Source organism: Aethina tumida, chromosome 4, assembly GCF_024364675.1.
Source record: "Aethina tumida isolate Nest 87 chromosome 4, icAetTumi1.1, whole genome shotgun sequence".
NCBI classification, from domain to species: domain Eukaryota; kingdom Metazoa; phylum Arthropoda; class Insecta; order Coleoptera; family Nitidulidae; genus Aethina; species Aethina tumida.
Genome location: NC_065438.1, coordinates 15784310 through 15801350, shown reverse-complemented (window position 1 = coordinate 15801350; position 17041 = coordinate 15784310). Strand labels below are relative to the sequence as shown.

General features: G+C 33.7%; 1 protein-coding gene and 1 long non-coding RNA gene across 5 annotated transcripts in view; one reads left to right on the top strand and one right to left on the bottom strand.

The window, feature by feature from the left end:
* The window catches only part of LOC109604404 (tensin-1), a 293281-nt gene that overhangs the window by 141189 nt on the left and 135051 nt on the right, over window positions 1–17041 (top strand). The gene's annotated exons all lie outside the window — the stretch shown is intronic.
* LOC126265238 (uncharacterized) overlaps window positions 1–17041 on the bottom strand; it is a 57065-nt gene that overhangs the window by 39697 nt on the left and 327 nt on the right. The window lies entirely within an intron of this gene.

The window sequence follows — 17041 nt, the reverse complement described above, 5'->3', positions numbered from 1 at the left end:
AATTTTAAAAACCAATTTTATTAAAATATTATTTTTATAACACATTTTGAAGAAATTTTTTGAATCTAATTATCTTTTCTTTTATACCTAAAATGTCAATTAATTTATTCAATAGTAAAAGCTTAATATTCAATATTCAAAAATATTTCGTGGGTTAGTTTATTATTTTGAGTAGAAAATAATTAAAATATTTTCTCTATTGTTCATTTTTAGATAAAATTTGGCAAGTTTAGAGAATAATCTTTTTTTAGAGCAAATAAGAGCTTTAATCTTAACTCTAACTTCAACAAATTACTGAAATTTTCTATTTGTTACAATCAATTTTAAAAACCAATTTTATTAAAATATTATTTTTATAACACATTTTGAAGAAATTTTTTGAATCTAATTATCTTTTCTTTTATACCTAAAATGTCAATTAATTTATTCAATAGTAAAAGCTTAATATTCAATATTCAAAAATATTTCGTGGGTTAGTTTATTATTTTGAGTAGAAAATAATTAAAATATTTTCTCTACTGTTCATTTTTAGATAAAATTTGGCAAGTTTAGAGAATAATCTTTTTTTAGAGCAAATAAGAGCTTTAATCTTAACTCTAACTTCAACAAATTACTGAAATTTTCTATTTGTTACAATCAATTTTAAAAACCAATTTTATTAAAATATTATTTTTATAACACATTTTGAAGAAATTTTTTGAATCTAATTATCTTTTCTTTTATACCTAAAATGTCAATTAATTTATTCAATAGTAAAAGCTTAATATTCAATATTCAAAAATATTTCGTGGGTTAGTTTATTATTTTGAGTAGAAAATAATTAAAATATTTTCTCTATTGTTCATTTTTAGATAAAATTTGGCAAGTTTAGAGAATAATCTTTTTTTAGAGCAAATAAGAGCTTTAATCTTAACTCTAACTTCAACAAATTACTGAAATTTTCTATTTGTTACAATCAATTTTAAAAACCAATTTTATTAAAATATTATTTTTATAACACATTTTGAAGAAATTTTTTGAATCTAATTATCTTTTCTTTTATAACTAAAAAGTTAAGTTATTTATTCAACGGTAAAAGCTTTAATATTCAATATTCAAGAATATTTCGTGTGTTATTTTATTATTTTGAGTAGAAAATAATTAAATTTTTTTCTCTATAATTCATTTTTAAATAGAATTTGGCTATTTAGAGAGTAATCTTTTTTATGGCAAATAAGAGCTTTAATCTTAACTCTAACTTCAACTAATTACTGAAATTTTCTATTTGTTACAATCAATTTTAAAAACCAATTTTTTTAAAGTATTATTTTTATAACACTTTTTAAAGAAATTTTTTGAATCTAACTATCTTTTCTTTTATACCTAAAAAGTTAAGTTATTTATTCAATATTCAGTATTATAAATTTTAATATTTAATCTAGAAAAGTATATTTTGTGAATTATTTTACTATTTTGAGTAGAAAATAATTATAATTTTTAGATTAGTTAGTTTAGGTTTAGAGAATAATCTGTTTTTAGAGAAAATAAGAGCTCTAAACTTAACTACAGCTTCAACAAATGACTGAAATTTTCATTGTGTTTCGTTCAAGTATTTTATTAAAGTATTATTTTTACATTTTGAAAAAAAATATATTTAATAGCATGAATTAGTTTTTTGACTGAATTCTTCGTATTTTGTTAATTTGATAATTGATACAAATTTATGTAATTACTTTTCTACATTATTAATAAAGTAAAATCATCTTAAAACTTACTTAGTTCTTTACGTCACAAATTTATTAAATTAAAATATTCTTTCAAAATAAATAATTTATATTGTTACTTTCAATATTTAAACAGTTTATTCCTACAATATATTTTATGGTTCACCTCGAAGAAAATAAAACATACAAATCAAAAAATTAACATATTTTAAAACTTTTCACTCCACTTTTCACGGTAACTTTAATACTGTTCATATTGGTTTCCACGACTCCATTGCAACTTTTGAATTTCTAAAAGATCATCAACTCAAGATTGCAAATACATACGTATATTCTTTTCAATATGCAAATTGGTTCGTAACAAAATGTCGAGTATGTTTTTTATTCGTCCCGTGTTCAATTCGCAGAAATAACCGGCAAACTTTCGGGTCAACGGTCCAGAAAATTTTATTTTACAGCTTCCAACTTCACGGTGCTCTCGACGTAATAAGCCGGCCTTTTCACGGAGATTTACCTAAACACACAAAATTCTCATCGTGCCCCCTTTACACCATTAATTCCAGAAATAGACCGTCATATATCACCGAAAAATCAAAACAAACCTAAAATGTAATATTAAAAAAAACGCATATGAGTGAGTACTCATAAATTCTATATTTACTCACTCATCCGGGCGTCATAAAAACGTTGGTACCAATTTGGGTTGCAGTAAACCGCGGTCGGAAACCAAAACATGCAATCAACATCTTAATAATGCTAAATGGCATTAACTTCAGCCAGATTTATGCCTGTCAGTGGGGATAATTTTTGCCGTTTGTTTGGAACACGCAACGCGACCGTGGAATGCAATTAAAATTTATTTATGTGCATTTATCATGATTTTTCCCCCGACAAAAATAAGGGGTTACAGTCGACGATAAACTTGTCTACATCTTAACAGTTTAATAAAACGGTATGGCTGTTAAAATATTTTAATCTGATAGTTTTGAAAGTGCACGGCCATTATTCGGTTTTATAGTTCTTAATTTTACTTCTTAACGAACAAGCGAATGAATAAAGGCAAACTGCAAACTCATTAGGTTCCAAACAAAGGAGCAAACAATGTTTTATTTAGTTTAGCACCGACCGTAATTAAAAAATTGATTTGTAACTTTGTATGTACATTTAAATAGTTCAAATTGTTGTAAAATTGGCTGCAAAATTTAACGTTGTTGAACCGGAACGAGAAAATTACGATTATGGCTGAAAGAATTTCGCGTTGAGTATGTAACTGCGAGAGAACAAAGACCGTTTAAGGCCGCCTTAAAATAAATATCCATCGCAAAGATAAGGTTTTATTCTTTTGACTGGAGTGTTGAAAGTTGTATTGATTTGTTTGAGTTTGTAGTTTGTCGGGAGTTTTGGTCGTAAATCGTTTTCAATAACAGAGACATTTTCCCATGACATTTGATCGGCCCAAACCAACAGAAATTTGTACAGACAATTTATCTTTGTTGAATATGAAGTGTGTCCTCCCTCTTTTAACAAATAGTACTGGGTCAAAATAAATGTTTATTTTTCTATTAATTGACACTCTTGAACAGAAATGTACGTGTGCATGTTGAGTGTCCTCGTGTGGAGGGTTGATACGACGTACGACACGTGCGGAGAATTGATTAAGCAAGGGATGCCCCGAAGGTCGTAAATTATTAGATTGTCAAGACAGTTATTGCGTTTTTTGTTGTTTAGTTTCTTATTAACGGATATTCGGTCAAATTTTTAATGTGTAGCTCATTTTTATATGAAATTATTTGAGCTTTGAATAAAGTATGGATAAGAAGCAAATTCGTACAACTTTTTGTTCTACTTCAAATAAGGCCAGAAAGTGACAGAATCTGCTCACAACAACAACGATGACTTTAGCCCAGAAACCACTAATAAACGTACATGCATTATGATGATACGTCTGATTTATTCGACGCTGTGAATAAATCAGGAATGTTGTAATATTCGGCACGAATCACTCACTGTTAAAATGCCTAAATACTGAGAAAAACACGTCTTGTTTCCTCAACCGTTTTTGATGTTGTACTACTAGATTGTCAAGGAAGTTATTACTTTTTTTGTTCCATCAAATTTTTAATGTGTTAAGGAACGTGTTTAGTTCTATCTAATCGTGTAATTAACCCCATTTTTATTTGAAATTATTTGGCCATTTATTCAGGGCTTTGAGTAAAGTATGGATGAGAAGCAGGATCGTACAACTTTTTGTTCCACTTCAAGCAAGGCCTAATTTGCTGGCAACATCAACGATGACTTTGGCCCAGGAACTATTAACAAACGTACAGCACTATGGTTGTTCAAAAAATTTCAGGACTGGGACGAGAAGCTTAAATATGATGAGCACAGCTGTCGTTCATCTCATGTTGACAACGACCAATTGAGGGCCTTAGTTGAAACCAATTCGTGCTCCACTGTTCGAGAGTTTGCTGCTAAGTTAGACGTAAAGTATACTATCATTTCCAACCACCTAAAACAAATTGTGAAGACCAAAAGGCTTGACAAATAGGAACAACATGAATTGAACGAAAATCACAAAAAACGTCGTTATAAAGAGTCGTCTGGTCTTCTTTTACGCACCATAAACGAGCTGTTTCTTGACTGGATTATGACTGGTGTTGAAAAGTGGATATTATAGGACAATGGGCGTTGTGGAGCACAATGGTTGGACTGCAACCAGGCTCCCAAACACTTTCCAAAAATGAAATTGCACAAAAAGAAGTTGACGGTTACTGTTTGATGGTCTGCTGCCGGTGTAATCCATTACAGCTTCCTGAATCCTGATGAAACAATTACGACGGTGAAGTACTGTCAACAAATCGAGTAAATGCAGCAGAAATCGCTGCAAATGTGCCCGGCATTGGTCAATAGAAAGGGGCAAATTCTTTTTCATGACAACTCTGGCCTAAAGTCGCACAACAGACACAGCAAAAGTTGAACGAACTGGAGTATGAGGGTATGTCTCATCTTCCATACTCACCAAACCTTTCGCCAACTAATTATCATTTTATTAATCATTTGGACAAATTTTTGATGTGTTGAGGAACGTGTTTAGTTCTATCTAATCGTGTAACTAACCCCATTTTTTTTTTTTAAATTATTTGGACATTTATTCAGGGCTTTGAGTAAAGTATGGATGAGAAACAGAATCGTACAACTTTTTGTTCCACTTCAAGCAAGGCATAATTTGCTGGCAACATCAACGATGACTTTGGCCCAGAAACTACTAACAAATGTACAGCACTATGGTTGTTCCAAAAATTCCGAGACTGGGACGAGAGGCTTAAATATGATGAGCACAGCGGTCGGCCATCTGATGTTGACAACGATCAATTGAGGGCTTTAGTTGAAACCAATTCGTGCTCCACTGTTCGAGAGTTTGCTGCTAAGTTAGACGTAATGTATACTATATCATTTCCAACCACCTAAAACAAATTGTAAAGACCAAAAGACTTGACAAATAGGAACAACATGAATTGAACGAAAATCACAAAAACCGTCGTTATAAAGAGTCGTTTAGTCTTCTTTTACGCACCGTGAACGAGCTGTTTTTCCACTGGATTATGACTGGTGATGAAAAGTGGATACTATAGGACAATTGGCGTTGTGCAGCACAATGGTTGGACTGCAACCAGGCTCCCAAACACTTTCCAAAAATGAAATTGCACAAAAAGAAGTTAACGGTTACTGTTTGATGGTCTGCTGCCGGTGTAATCCATTACAGCTTCCTGAATCCTGATGAAACAATTACGACGGTGAAGTACTGTCAACAAATCGTGTAAATGCAGCAGAAATCGCTGCAAATGTGCCCGGCATTGGTCAATAGAATGGAGCAAATTATTTGGCCATTTATTCAGAGCTTTAAATAAAGTATGGATGAGAAACAGGATCGTACAACTTTTTGTTCCACTTCAAGCAAGCTAATTTGCTGGCAACATCAACGATGACTTTGGCTCAGGAACTACTAACAAATGTAAAGCACTATGGTTGTTCCAAAAATTCCGAGACTGGGACGAGAGGCTTAAATATAATGAGCACAGCGGTCGGCCATCTGATGTTGACAACGATCAATTGAGGGCTTTAGTTGAAACCAATTCGTGCTCCACTGTTCGAGAGTTTGCTGCTAAGTTAGACGTAACGTATACTATCATTTCCAACCACCTAAAACAAATTGTAAAGACCAAAAGGCTTGACAAATAGGAACAACATGAATTGAATGAAAATCACAAAAACCGACGTTATAAAGAGTCGTCCAGTCTTCTTTTATGCACCGTGAACGAGCTGTTTCTCGACTGGATTGTGACTGGTGATGAAAAGTGAATACTATAGGACAATCGGCAATGTGCAGCACAATGGTTGGACTGCAACCAGGCTCCCAAACACTTTTCAAAAATGAAATTGCACAAAAAGAAGTTAATGGTTACTGTTTGGTGGTCTGCTGCCGGTGTAATCCATTACAGCTTCCTGAATCCTGGTGAAACAAATACGACGGAGAGGTACTGCCAACAAATCGAGTAAATGCAACAGAAATTGCTGCGAATGTGCCCAGCATTGGTCAATAGAAAGAGGCAAATCATTTGGCCATTTATTCAGAGCTTTAAATAAAGTATGGATGAGAAGCAGGATCGTACAATTTTTTGTTCTACTTCAGGAAAGGCCTAATTTTCTGGCAACATCAACGATGAATTTGGCCCAGGAACTACTAACAAACATACAGTACTATGGTTGTTCAAAAATTCCGGGACTGGGACGAGAGGCTTAAATATGATGAGCACAGCGGTCGGCCATCTGATGTTGACAACGACCAATTGAGGGCCTTAGTTGAAACCAATTCGTGCTCCACTGTTCGAGAGTTTGCTGCTAAGTTAGACGTAACATATACTATCATTTCCAACCACCTAAAACAAATTGTAAAGACCAAAAAGCGTGACAAATAGGAACAACATGAATTGAACGAAAATTACAAAAACCGTCGTTATAAAGAGTCGTCTAGTCTTCTTTTACGCGCCGTGAATGAGCTGTTTCTCGACTGGATTGTGACTGGTGATGAAAAGTGGGTACTATAGGACAATTGGCGTTGTGCAGCACAATGGTTGGACTGCAACCAGGCTCCCAAACACTTTCCAAAAATGAAATTGCACAAAAAGAAGTTAATGGTTACTGTTTGGTGGTCTGCTGCCGGTGTAATCCATTACAGCTTCCTGAATCCTGGTGAAACAATTACGACGGTGAAGTACTGTCAATAAATCGAGTAAATGCAGCAGAAATTGCTGCGAATGTACCCGGCATTGATCAATAGAAAGGGGCAAATTCTTCTTCATGACAATGGTGGCCCAAAGTAGCACAACAGACACTGCAGAAGTTGAACGAACTGGAGTACGAGGGTATGCCTCATCTGCCATACTCATCAAACCTTTCGCCAACTAATTATCAATTTTTTAAACATTTGGACGACTCCCTACACGAAGAATGCTAAAAAAATTAAAATGATGTACAAAACGCCTTCAACGACTTGGCCACTTCCGGATCTCCGGAGTTATATTCCACCGGATATAAATAAGCTTGTTTTTCCTTGAGAAAAATGTATTGACTCAAATGGTTCTTATTTCGATTAATTAAGCTGAGATTTGAACATTTTATATTTATGGTTGAAAAACCCAATAACTCTCCTGACAATCTAATAATTCCAACGTGAAATGTCATACGAATTACATTAATTTCGAGTCAGTTTTGGGCGTCTAAATTACACAAAAGTAAAATTTCATCCTCGACCGCCATCTTGGAGAATATTAAGCGTTTCGGAGCGGCGCATAAATTTTTATTTACAGTCATTAACTTGCCTTTTCAGCGTCCATTCACTGCTGGCAAAGCCCTAGAAAGACACCCATAAAAACGCTTGTTTCATTCAACAAGCCGACAAAAATATCTTTTGTAAGGAAACTTAACCTTTTGTTGTGCGCTCTTCAAAGGCCCCACGGCCTCTTTCATACACGGAAACTTACGTAATATTCTAATTAATGGCTTGGACGACGTATTAAAACGCCATTAGTAATAAAAACTGGACGTTAAAAATAAATTTAACCAAATTGGATTTTGTCGGGACAAAACGCCATCATAATTGGTGGGTTCGTGTTTTGGGTATGTTAATAAGGCGTATTCACACGTTTAGCTTATTAAAGAGTAATAAATCATGTAATTTTAACTGGTTTTCCTCCTTGAAACTTTCCCAATTAGCGTTCATCCAATTTATTAAGATGACGTGTAGTGGATCAATAGAGGAGAGGACAATTTCGTTGGGGACAAATTGCACAAAGCACGTCCCAAACAGCTCAATTTTGACAACGCACACAGAGAACACTGACCATATGCACCGCAAACACAATGTCCATTAGGTAAGGTCGTAAACCAGATGACTGTTGCGTGCAACTGAGGCGAAGGCAGCTGGGATTCCGTGCCACGAGCTTTCAAAAGTCCGAAACAGATGCAGCTCGTTGCGCCTTCTGCGGTGTTAATAGGACGGTGTTTCGACGAAAGGGGATCAATCACGTTCGATTCATTGTATGACTGAAAGGTAGATGAGACGTACCGATGTGTCACGTCAGTGATGCATCGCACATTACTCTATGGTGCGTCAAAAATTCAAAACAAACTGGCCGTGTAAATTGATTGATTGAAAGGAGACATTAGTCACCCCATCAGCCGTGGATTTATCCGCTTTTCGTTGTGCCAAAGCTCCGATTCTGAGCTCCTTCGAATTTGCAGAACACCATCCACCAAAGCGTTTAATGATGCACACGTGGCTGTTGTACCTGCTTCCGAACGTCGTTTGATTGGTTCCGGCGGTCATTAACTTAACGATTGCAGTTGCCTCGTTGTTTTCCATATAAAAAAAATCGGTTTTTAATACACCAATATGGAACGTTGAGATTGATTGTTCCGTTGGTGGCAAAAAGTTGTTCGTGCGTCTTCCGAACGTGGATTATCGTGGATCAATCGGTTTGCGGGCTTGTTAAAAGGTTATAATTAAATTTAATTTGTTTGTTAACTAGTATGGTAATTAGGGATTCAGCTTTTTATGGATGTCGGCTTAGATTTATTGAGTCTCGTGAATCGGTGAGTTTTTTAATGCGGTTGGTTTCATTTATCAACTTTCAATCATTTTAGATTTCTGATTGAAAGGAGTCATGTTTAATTGAAAAATTATGATAATTACCTTCACTGTGTTTTTTTTTCTTTGATTAATTAATAATGATTAATAGAGGTGAACTCCAACTGTTTACAATCTTGTACAAATTTACACATTTCTTTGTATATGTATTTCAAATAGTTATGTATGGTTACCAGAATCTTCCATTACGTCTCAATGGACAAAATTTTATTACAATATATTTATGATGTTCATTTACACTTTAGTTCTCCCTTTTGTCACAAAAAGTTGTTAAAAATGTAAAAAATTACTAAAAACGTAAAAAGTTACTAAAAACGTAAAGAAACCCTAAAATCGTAAAAAGTTATTAAAATCTTAATAAATCACTAAAAATGTAAAAAGTCACCAAATTCCCAAAAAGATACTAAAATTGTAAAAAATTACTAAAAATGTAAAAAATTACTAAAATCACAAAAAATTACTGAAAAAGTACAATATTATTAGAAATCCAAAAAATCACTAAAAAACGTAAAAAGTTACTAAAATATTACTGAAAACCGTAAAAAATCCCTAAAAAAGTAAAATGTTACTAAAACCGTAAAAAATCCCTAAAAATGTAACAAGTTATTAAAATCTTAAAAAGTCACTAAAAATGTAAAAAAAAGACACCAAAGTCCCCAAAAGATACTAACATTGTAAAAAATAACTAAAAACGTAAAAAATTATTAAAATCTCAAACATTTACAAAAATCACAAAAAATTACTGGAAAAGTACAATATTATTAGAAATCCAAAAAATCACTAAAAAACATAAAAAGTTACTAAAACATTAAAATGTTACTAAAACCGTAAAAAATTCCTAAAATAGTAAAATGTTACTAAAACCGTAAAAAATCCCTAAAAACGTAACAAGTTATTAAAATCTTAAAAAGTCACTAAAAATGTAAAAAAAAGACACCAAAGTCCCAAAAAGATACTAACATTGTAAAAAATAACTAAAAACGTAAAAAATTATTAAAATCTCAAACATTTACAAAAATCACAAAAAATTACTGGAAAAGTACAATATTATTAGAAATCCAAAAAATCACTAAAAAACATAAAAAGTTACTAAAACATTAAAATGTTACTAAAACCGTAAAAAATTCCTAAAATAGTAAAATGTTACTAAAACCGTAAAAAATCCCTAAAAACGTAACAAGTTACTAAAATCTTAAAAAATCACTAAAAATGTAAAGTCACCAAAGTCCCAAAAAAAATACTAAAATTGTAAAAAATTACTAAAAATGTAAAAAATTACTAGAATTTCAAAAATTTACTAAATTCACAAAAAATTACTGAAAAAGTACAATATTATTAGAAATCCAAAAAAAACACTAAAAAAACGTAAAAAGTTACTAAAATATTAAAATGTTACTAAAACCGTAAAAAATCTCTAAAAACGTAAAATGTTACTAAAACCGTAAAAAATCCCTAAAAATGTAACAAGTTACTAAAATCTTAAAAAATCACTAAAAATGTAAAAAGTCACCAAAGTCCCAAAAAAAATACTAAAATTGTAAAAAATTACTAAAAATGTAAAAAATTACTAAAATTTCAAAAATTTACTAAAATCACAAAAAATTACTGAAAAAGTACAATATTATTAGAAATCCAAAAAAACACTAAAAAAACGTAAAAAGTTACTAAAATATTAAAATGTTACTAAAACCGTAAAAAATTCCCTAAAAAGGTACTGAAAATGTAAAAAATCACTAAAAATGTAAATAATTACTAAAATCTCAAACATCTTCTAAAACCCCAAAAAATCAGTAAAATCATAAAAAGTTACTAAAAACGTAAAAGCTGACTAAAAACAGAAAATTATTAAAATCGTAGAAAGTTGCCACAATTCTAAAAATCACTAAGAACATAAAAAGTTATCAAAATCCAAAAATTAAATAAAAATGTAAAAAGTTACTAAAATTCGATAAAGTAAAAACGTAAAAAAATTACTAAAAATCTAGAAATCAATAAAAACTTAAAAAGTTACTAAAACTTAAAAAATCACTAAAAAGGCAAAAAATTATTAAAAAAGTAAAAGTTACTAGAATTCTAAAATTCACTAAAATTTTAAAGTTACCAAAATTTCATAAATTAAAAAAAAATAATACTACAATACTAAAATATTACTAAAAAACCAGAAAATCAATAAAAACGTAAAAAGTTATCAAAACCTTAAAAACTAAACTAAGTCACTAAAAACATAAAAAATGTATTACAATTCTAAAGAGCTACTAAAAATACGGAAAATCAATAAAAACGTAAAAAGTTATTATATACCTAAAAATATGTTAAAAATCTAAAAAAGTTTACTAAGAACAAAAATTTACTAAAATCTTAAAAATCAAGAAATCAATAAAAAAGTACTCATTAAAAAGTACTAAAATTCTAAAAAATTACTAAAAACTCATGTTCTAGAATCTCAATAAAATCATTAAAATCCCAAAAAATTACTAGAAAGTAAAAAAATTATTAAAAACCCAAAAATTGACTAAAATCATAAAAAGTTACTAAACCTTAAAAAGTAACTAAAACCCAAAATATCACCATTAAAATTTCAAAAGTTACAAAATTCGTAAAAAACTACTAAAAACATAAAAAAATTAGAATCCCAAAAATCACGAAAAACTTAAAAAATTACTGAAAACTTAAAAGACACTAAAAGCGTAAAAAGTTGTTAAAATCTTGTCTTATATTAATAAATGAGTACCAAAGATTTCGTTTATCTACTTCATTATTTCTCATCATCACCGGAATATTATTTCATTTGTGATTATCACCTTTGTCAACACTTCTGTTTTCTCTTTTTGCCATGTCTAGTAATGGAAGAATGTGAACCAAACCTATCTATCCTATTTTATTTGTTATTAAATTAACAATTAATTAAGGTGATTTCCAACAGTTTACAATCTCGTCACAATTTATACATTTACTTGTAGCTTCAAGTAGAAAAATTCCACAACAAGAAAACGGAACGAAGTGAAACGTGTTTGCGATTTTTCCCCATTCTGTTTTATATGCACAAAACAAAAACTACCATACATTTCGCATTCGCGTGAAAATTCCACCGGAAAACGCCGCAATACGAAATCCTCGTGTTTCCTTCGTCCTATCCCGTTTAAATATTAACAACATTGTGGCTACGGGTACGCCATCAGAAATATTAATTTCGAAGCCATAAAGCAGTGAAGGCATCAATTTTGTACTACTTTAAAGCTCCAAGCTAAAATAAGTACAAAGGAGCCTTTTGTAAGCATAGACAACGAAATAAATACCTTTGTATCGGACGTTGCACAACAATTAATACATTAGAATTAATTTTTCATTAACATTGTCAGGCGCACGTCAAGTGGAGTGTAAATATAACCTGTCAGAAATCCATTCATCGACGTCTTAATGGAGGCCCCGGAGAATGTGAGGCACGCTCGAGATATGGTTTAATTAAATAAAAGTTGATCAAAATACATTTATTCGAAACGCATTAGCAGAGGTGACTTAAAATGATTAATGGCACGTCAGTCCGGGGTGTGGCTGCGGCCGACAACAAATCATTTTGTCTGATGATCTACTTTCGAAAGCAATAATTTCAAACGCACACGGACTTGGGTGCACAGTTATCCGCGTTTAGATGTTGTGGATGGAAATCGTTTCATTCCCAATGGAACGTTGGTCGTGCTTTCATTTTTAATAAGCTTATTACCGGGGATTATCTCCACTTTCGGCATCTGCAAAAGGAGTGGCGGCCCTTTTTGGTTTGGCTCTCATGAATACGTCCGATTAGCATTTCGAGGATTCACGTCGGGATGCGTTAAAACAAGTTTCGTTTGTGTATCCGACGACGTAATCCCGACACGTAAACAATACCGAATTGTTTTATTTCGTGCTAACACGTGATTTGATAAAATCGTGTTTTTTACGCAATTTTATATCGGATAAATTAGAGTTTATGTTCAACCCGTTTCAAAACTAAACAAGCTAACAAACTATTTTGGCGAATGTCTGGCACTGAAAGCTTTCAGTGATCAGTTATCATCGACAGGCTCGGTAATATTCACCGCAGAGTTGAAATGATTTCGTGTGTCTGACAGTTAAAATAAACAGATCGATGTTCAATATTTATAGAGATCCGAAAATTGCTTGACGTTTTAATACTTTTTACACCGCCATTTGGGTACAATGTTGCTTAATTGGACCAATAAGCTCCGCTTGATGTTTATGTTGGTGCAATCAATTCAGATTTTATAATATAAACGACAAGTTGTGGTGGCTTTTTGCATTAATTCCATTTTCCAGGTGTGAAGAACACGTTGGCGTCACACACTGTATAATATGACGGCATGACTTTAATTACAATTTATTCCATCCAATAAATATTTATATAAGTTTATCGGCTTAATCAATTTTTAATGGCGCATTTGATCTCCGTCGCTTTAAGAATGTTTATCCAGTCATAATACACATTTATTTTTTCAAACGCATGTAATATGCTATCCGTAAACATTACGCACGTTTCAGTCGCGTAAATTAAATTTATGCCGGAATAAACATCAATCATTCCGTGCATATATTTGAAACAGTGTTATCAAAGTGAAAAATGCCGCATTTGTACAGCCCGTCTGATTTATTCGACGCTGTGAATAAATCAGGAATGTTGTAATATTCGGCACGAATCACTTACTGTTAAAATGCCTAAATAATGAGAAAAACACGTCTTGTTTCCTCAACTGTTTTTGATGTTGTACTACTAGATTGTCAAGGAAGTTATTACTTTTATTGTTCTGTCAAATTTTTGATGTGTTAAGGAACGTGTTTAGTTCTATCTAATCGTTTAATTAACCCCATTTTTATTTGAAATCATTTGGCCATTTATTCAGAGGTTTGAGTAAAGTATGGATGAGAAGCAGGATCGTACAACTTTTTGTTCCACTTCAAGCAAGGCCTAATTTGCTGGCAACATCAACGATGACTTTGGCCCAGGAACTACTAACAAAAGTACAGCACTATGATTGTTTCAAAAATTCCGAGACTGGGACGAAAGGCTTAAATATGATGAGCACAGCGGTCGGCCATCTGATGTTGACAACGACCAATTGAGGGCCTTAGTTGAAATCAATTCGTGCTCCACTGTTCGAGAGTTTGCTGCTAAGTTAGACGTAACGTATACTATCACTTCCAACCACCTAAAACAAATTGTAAAGACCAAAAGGCGTGACAAATAGGAACAACATGAGTTGAACGAAAATCACAAAAACCGTCGTTATAAAGAGTCGTCTAGTCTTCTTTTACGCACCGTGAATGAGCTGTTTCTCGACTGGATTGTGACTGGTGATGAAAAGTGGGTACTATAGGACAATTGGCGATGTGCAGCACAATTGTTTGGACTGCAACCAGGCTCCCAAACACTTTCCAAAAATGAAATTGCACAAAAAGAAGTTAATGGTTACTGTTTGGTGGTCTGCTGCCGGTGTAATCCATTACAGCTTCCTGAATCCTGGTGAAACAATTACGACGGTGAAGTACTATCAACAAATCGAGTAAATGAAGCAGAAATTGCTGCGAATATGCCCGGCATTGGTTAATAGAAAGGAGCAAATCATTTGGCCATTTATTCAGATCTTTAAATAAAGTATGGATGAGAAGCAGGATCGTACAACTTTTTGTTCTACTTCAGGCAAGGTCTAATTTGCTGGCAACGTCAACGATGACTTTGGCCCAGAAACTATTAACAAACGTACAGTACTATGGTCGTTCAAAAATTCCGGGACTGGGACGAGAGGCTTAAATATGATGAGCACAGCGGTCGGCCATCTGATGTTGACAACGACCAATTGAGGGCCTTAGTTGAAACCAATTCGTGCTCCACTGTTCGAGAGTTTGCTGCTAAGTTAGACGTAACATATACTATCATTTCCAACCACCTAAAACAAATTGTAAAGACCAAAAAGCGTGACAAATAGGAACAACATGAGTTGAACGAAAATCACAAAAACCGTCGTTATAAAGAGTCGTCTAGTCTTCTTTTACGCACCGTGAATGAGCTGTTTCTCGACTGGATTGTGACTGGTGATGAAAAGTGGGTACTATAGGACAATTGGCGATGTGTAGCACAATGGTTGGACTGCAACCAGGCTCCCAAACACTTTCCAAAAATGAAATTGCACAAAAAGAAGTTAATGGTTACTGTTTGGTGGTCTGCTGCCGGTGTAATCCATTACAGCTTCCTGAATCCTGGTGAAACAATTACGACGGTGAAGTACTGTCAACAAATCGAGTAAATGAAGCAGAAATTGCTGCGAATATGCCCGGCATTGGTTAATAGAAAGGAGCAAATCATTTGGCCATTTATTCAGATCTTTAAATAAAGTATGGATGAGAAGCAGGATCGTACAACTTTTTGTTCTACTTCAGGCAAGGCCTAATTTTCTGGCAACATCAACGATGAATTTGGCCCAGGAACTACTAACAAACGTACAGTACTATGGTCGTTCAAAAATTCCGGGACTGGGACGAGAGGCTTAAATATGATGAGCACAGCGGTCGGCCATCTGATGTTGACAACGACCAATTGAGGGCCTTAGTTGAAACCAATTCGTGCTCCACTGTTCGAGAGTTTGCTGCTAAGTTAGACGTAACATATACTATCATTTCCAACCACCTAAAACAAATTGTAAAGACCAAAAAGCGTGACAAATAGGAACAACATGAGTTGAACGAAAATCACAAAAACCGTCGTTATAAAGAGTCGTCTAGTCTTCTTTTACGCACCGTGAATGAGCTGTTTCTCGACTGGATTGTGACTGGTGATGAAAAGTGGGTACTATAGGACAATTGGCGATGTGCAGCACAATGGTTGGACTGCAGCCAGGCTCCCAAACACTTTCCAAAAATGAAATTGCACAAAAAGAAGTTAATGGTTACTGTTTGGTGGTCTGCTGCCGGTGTAATCCATTACAGCTTCCTGAATCCTGGTGAAACAATTACGACGGTGAAGTACTGTCAACAAATCGAGTAAATGCAGCAGAAATTGCTGCGAATGTGCCCGGCATTGGTTAATAGAAAGGAGCAAATCATTTGGCCATTTATTCAGATCTTTAAATAAAGTATGGATGAGAAGCAGGATCGTACAACTTTTTGTTCTACTTCAGGCAAGGCCTAATTTTCTGGCAACATCAACGATGAATTTGGCCCAGGAACTACTAACAAACGTACAGTACTATGGTCGTTCAAAATTTCCGGGACTGGGACGAGAGGCTTAAATATGATGAGCACAGCGGTCGGCCATCTGATGTTGACAACGACCAATTGAGGGCCTTAGTTGAAACCAATTCGTGCTCCACTGTTCGAGAGTTTGCTGCTAAGTTAGACGTAACATATACTATCATTTCCAACCACCTAAAACAAATTGTAAAGACCAAAAAGCGTGACAAATAGGAACAACATGAGTTGAACGAAAATCACAAAAACCGTCGTTATAAAGAGTCGTCTAGTCCTCTTTTACGCACCGTGAATGAGCTGTTTCTCGACTGGATTGTGACTGGTGATGAAAAGTGGGTACTATAGGACAATTGGCGATGTGCAGCACAATGGTTGGACTGCAACCAGGCTCCCAAACACTTTCCAAAAATGAAATTGCACAAAAAGAAGTTAATGGTTACTGTTTGGTGGTCTGCTGCCGGTGTAATCCATTACAGCTTCCTGAATCCTGGTGAAACAATTACGACGGTGAAGTACTGTCAACAAATCGAGTAAATGCAGCAGAAATTGCTGCGAATGTGCCCGGCATTGGTCAATAGAAAGAGGCAAATTCTTCTTCATGACAATGCTGGCTCAAAGTCACACAACAAACTCAGCAAAAGTTGAACGAATTGGAGTATGAGAGTATGCTCATCTGCCACGCTCACCAAACCTTTCGCCAACCAATTATCACTTTTTTAAACATTTGGACCACTCTCTACACGAGAAATGCTTAAAAAATTAAAATAATGTACAAAACGCCTTCAACGACTTCGTCGCTTCCAGAACCCCAGAGTCCTATTTCACCGGTATAAATAAGCTTGTTTCTCGTTGGCAAAAATGTGTTGACACAAGTGGTTCTTTTTTCGATTAATAA